The sequence below is a fragment of the Thamnophis sirtalis genome, unplaced genomic scaffold (genome assembly GCF_051295495.1).
Source record: "Thamnophis sirtalis isolate CommonGarterSnake01/CBP01778 unplaced genomic scaffold, rThaSir2_p1.2 scaffold_10, whole genome shotgun sequence".
Classification (NCBI taxonomy): Eukaryota; Metazoa; Chordata; class Lepidosauria; order Squamata; family Natricidae; genus Thamnophis; species Thamnophis sirtalis.
This window is the reverse complement of record NW_028261390.1, coordinates 34,894,336-34,899,495: the sequence shown is the minus strand read 5'-3', so window position 1 is coordinate 34,899,495 and position 5,160 is coordinate 34,894,336.

Genomic DNA, 5,160 nt, shown 5'->3' with positions numbered 1-5,160 from the left:
GATCTTCTGAGATGAATAGGCATAAGAGTAAAGTAGTGTATATATAATGCCATGGTTAGCTAACAATTTTTCTTCCTTTCCTTTTTTCTTTTCCCTTTTCCCTTCTCTCTTCTCTCTTCTCCCTTCCCCTTCCCTTCCGTTTCCTTTCCTCCAAATACTTTTAAAATAAATCCCCCCTTTTTGGAATATATGTAATTAATCTTGATGATTCTAAAATCAATAGGCACAATGTCCAATAAAGTGAAACACAATGGAATAGATTCCCCAGATATGAAAAACACATCACAACCCTGCAAAAAAGTAACATATTCGTGGTTATCTTGTTACATTTTTTATTATTTTCAGATTATAGTAAATTGTTCATACCATAACCAGTTTGATTTGCAAAACATTCCCAACACAATATAAGTCCAACACACGTATCTTTTCCTCTGCCCTCGATACTTAAAAAAAAGTTTCAGAGCAAACTATCACTGGCTTAGTAAGAGTGAAATGTAAACTAGGAGACAAAAGACATGACTGATTAATCAGTCTCTTTGATAAGGAAAATAAAGCAAAGAAGAAATATTCAGAAATCCACTGATGAGGATGATGATGATTTCAGATTTCAGATTTAATTTATTTGTATGCCGCCCTTCTCCGGGAGGGACTCAGGGCGGCGAACAACTCAAAAGGGGAAAGGGGATACAAACAAAATACATATAATTAAAATACACAAGAGTCATACGGCCATACAAGTCGAGAGGGGAGGGGAACTCATCAACTCCAGGCTTGCCGGCACAGCCAGGTTTTGACGGCTTTCCGAAAGGCCTGGGGAGGGGTGAGGGTCCGAATCTCCGCGGGGAGTTCATTCCAAAGGGCCGGAGCTGCAACAGAGAAGGCCCTCCCCCGGGTAGTAGCCAGATGGCATTGGCTGGTAGACGGAACCCGGAGGAGGCCGACCCTGTGCGATCTAACGGGTCTGTGGGAGGTAATTGGCAGAAGGCGGTCTCTCAAGTACCCAGGTCCAATACCATGAAGGGCTTTATAAGTTACGACTAGCACTTTGAAGCATATCCGGAGACCGATCGGTAACCAGTGCAGCTCGCGGAGGATAGGTGTAACGTGGGTGTACCGAGGTGCACCCACAATCGCTCGCGCGGCTGCATTCTGGATGAGTTGTAGTCTCCGAATACTCTTCAAAGGCTGCCCCATGTAGAGCGCATTGCAGTAGTCCAGTCTTGAGGTCACAAGGGCATGAGTGACTGTCGCGAGTGCCTCCCGGTTCAGGTAGGGGCGCAACTGGTGCACCAGGCGAACCTGGACAAATGCCCCCCTGGTCACAGCCGACAGGTGATGTTTTAAGGTCAGCTGTGGGTCCAGGAGGACTCCCAAGTTGCGCGCCCTGTCTGAAATTTTCACCCCCCAGCCTGAGTGATGGAATACTGGCCAAATTCTTGGGAGGGAAACACAACAGCCACTTGGTCTTGTCTGGATTGAGTACAAGCTTGTTAACTCCCATCCAGACCCTGACAGCCTCCAGGCACTGGCACATCATGTCAACCGCTTCACTGAGTTGGCACGGGGCGGACAGATACAACTGAGTATCGTCCGCATATTGATGGTATTTTATCCCGTGTCGTCAAATGATCTCACCCAGTGGCTTCATGTAGATATTGAACAGAAGGGGGGATAGGACCGAACCCTGAGGGACCCCACATTTCAGGGGCCTAGGGTTCGATCTCTCTCCCCCAACCTATCCAAGAGGTAGGAGGAGAACCACCGAAAAACGGTGCCGCCCACTCCCACCTCTCGTAACCGTCGCAGAAGGATACCATGGTCGATGGTATCGAAGGCCGCTGAGAGGTCAAGGAGCACTAGGATGGAGGATAACCTCCATCCCTGGCTCTCCAGAGATCATCGGTCAGTGCGACCAAAGCAGTTTCTGTGCTGTAGCCAGGCCTGAATCCCGACTGAAAGGCGTCCAGATAATCGGTTTCCTCCAAGGACCATCGGAGTTGAGAGGCTACCACTTTCTCAACAACCTTCCCAATGAAAGGGAGGTTGGAGACTGGCCGGTAGTTGTTCAAACTAACTGGGTCCAACGATGGCTTCTTCAGGAGGGGTCTCACCACCGCTATCTTCAGTGCCGGTGGGAAGAAGCCCTCCCGAAGAGAAGCATTCACCATCGCCTGGATCCAGCTCCGCATCACCTCCTTGCTGTTCGCGACCAGCCAGGAGGGACACGGGTCCAGTACACAAGTGGCAGTACTCACCGCTCCGATGGCCTTGTCCACTTCATCAGGAGCAACAGGTTGAAAGTCAGTCCAGAGATGTTGTTCAAGACCTTCCCCCAGTACCCCGGCTGGCTCTGCGCAATTGGAGTCCAGGTCCATCCGAAGCCGAGCGACTTTGTCCGCGAGGAACTGGACATATTCCTCTGCTCTACCTTGCAAGGGGTTATCCACAACCCTCATATTTAGGAGGGAGTGGGTCACCCTAAACAAGGTGGCAGGGCGTGACTCAGATTGTTCTTAGCTGTCCGTATTGCCGATAGATATGCTCCGATGCAGGTTTTCAAAAGTGCTCGGTCTGACTCGGATTTACTGGTCCTCCAGCGGTGCTCTAGGCGTCTATTTTGGCGCTTCATCTCCCAGAGGTCCTCGGTAAACCAAGGGGCCCTCCTGGATCCACTGCCGCGGATCGGCCATAAAGGCGCAATCCGGTGGAGAGCCTCAGACGCTACCGAGTTCCAAGTAGCAACTAAGGTCTCCACCGGACTGTGGGCGAGAGTATCAGGCATAACGCCAAGCGCCGTCTGGAAACCCTGAGGATCCATAAGACGCATGGGGTGGAACCACCTAATTGGTTCCTCCTCCCTAATGTGGGGGATTGGTCTCCGAAAGTCAAGCCTCAGTAGGAAGTGGTCTGACCATGACAGGTCTTTCTTTTCACCCTCCCTCCCTTCTCTACTTTCCTTCTTCTTCCTCTCCTTCCCCTTCCTTCTTCCCTTACCTTTCTCCTACTCCTGCTCTTCCTCTTCCCCTTTCTACCCTCTCTCCCCCTCTTTCTCTCCTTTCCATCCTCCTCTCCTTACCTCTTTCTTCTTTCCCCCATCTTCCTTTCATTCTCTCCTCCTTTCTCCCTTTCTCCCAACTCCCTTTCTGGGAGTTGAAGTCCACACACTTTCAAGTCTACAAGGTGGAGAAAGACTGATCTATCTAATTAATATAATTATTTCTCCCTCTCTTTTTCACTCTCTTTCCAGCGCACACACGCAAATGCATAGGGCAGCCCACCTCACACACAGGTAACTCCGGGCGGCTTACGGGAAGAGGACAGCCGACCACTCACCCACGCGGGGGGGGGGAGGATTTCGCCAAGAAAAGTTAACTTTCCTGCGAAAGGGGCCGGCAGCCTCTCAGCTCTTCCCGGCCGGGAAGACCTCCCCCCACTTCCACTCCTGCGACCCTCCTCCCGCCTCCTCGGAGCTTCAAGCAAGCTAACTGGGAAGGCCGGGGAAGAAGAAGAAGCGGCGGCGCGAGGTCAGCGGTCCTTGGGGGCGCGGCGGAAGCCCTGCAAAAGCGCTCCTTTCCCGGCTCGGATGCCATTGCTGCTGCTGCGGGCGGAAGGGGAGGAGGAGGAGGAAGAAGATAAAGTGGCGGGGCGGTCCCTGCAGCCGCCGACGCGGGAAAGGTGCGCTTTGACAGGGCTTCCACAGCCCTGCCAAAGTGCCCATTTCCCGGCTCGGCTGCCGCTGCCGCTGCTCAGGCCAAAAGGGAAGGAGGAGGAGGAGGAGGAAGATAAAGCGGCGGGGCGGTCCCTGCAGCCACCGACGCGGGAAAGGTGCGCTTTGACAGGGCTTCCTCTCCGGAGAGGCGTTTTTTTAAAAGAAAAACCCTGCAGGCACCCAGCGACAGGGGCTAGGAGCTAGGAACCCGGAAGTTAATTACTTCCGGGTTCACTGACGAAGCGGATCGCAAGAACCCGTGCGAACCAGGAGGAACCCACCCCTGAAGCCCACTTGACCTGCAAGGTCCAACTTCACCAGCAAGGACTCACACCCGACAAGCTCTGGAGCAGGGATCCTACGAGGAACTAAAGACTGTCGGATAGCAATGGCCACTCCTCCGCCCCTTCTCTGGGATCGCGGTTGATGAAGCACCTGAAAACCCTCTGGGCACATTTCTGTGAGGGGGACTCCTCCCTCTGGGCCCAGCCAGGTTTCAGTAATACATGCCAGATCTGCCCCCTCGTCTATAATTAGATCCTGGACGAGGGGAGCTTTATGAACCACAGATCTGGCATTTAGCAACAGCAACCGGAGACCAGGGTCCTGAATACTCACGCCATCTGGCCTTGGAGTGGAACTCACAGGGCCGGAAGGGGAGATCCCTCTAATATAGGGAACCCTCCTTCCCCGGTAATGGCTTGCCCTGAAGTTCCCGCCATATCTGCCCCTCCCCATTATGACCCCTATGTTCCGGCCCACTCCCACATCTGTGGTCCCTTCACCCACTCCCCCAGCTGCCGGATTCATCGGCAGGCCCTTCGACGCACACAATCAAGGGCCGGAACCAGGCCCGGGGCCCCCTAGCACTTCTGCCAAAGCACTCAGTGCAGGAGGTCCCAGCTAAACTCCCGGCCCGCCAGACAAACCCATACATACAGCCAATCACTCCCCCACAATACAAGTTAAAAACAGAAACAGCAATATAATAATAAAAGTTGGACATTCAATCAGTTACAGTCATACCATGCACTCCCCATACACATAAAATATAAAACTTGAATAAAATTTACCAATATATAAAAATTAAGATTATGAGCCTGCGCAGTCCAGCCAATTGAATAGTCCAAGGAGGCCGGGGGATAGCGTCCAAGCCTCCCGAAGAACAGATATCCAAGTCCAAAGATAGTGGGGCATAGAATAGTAGTTCCAGAGTGAAACCAGGCAGGCCTGAAAGTCAAGTGGGCTGCGGATAATAAAAGGTAACGGCGAAAGTTGTAGGGCCAGCCCCAGGAGACGGCGGCCAGCAGCACCCCCTCCCATCGGGGGCAAAGAACACCCGGGAGCCAGGGATAACCCCACGGTAAAGGGGGGGGAAACCCCACTCCCGGCTGTACCGTGACACTACCCGTGGAAGCATGATGATGATGATGATGATGAGGTGGTGGTGA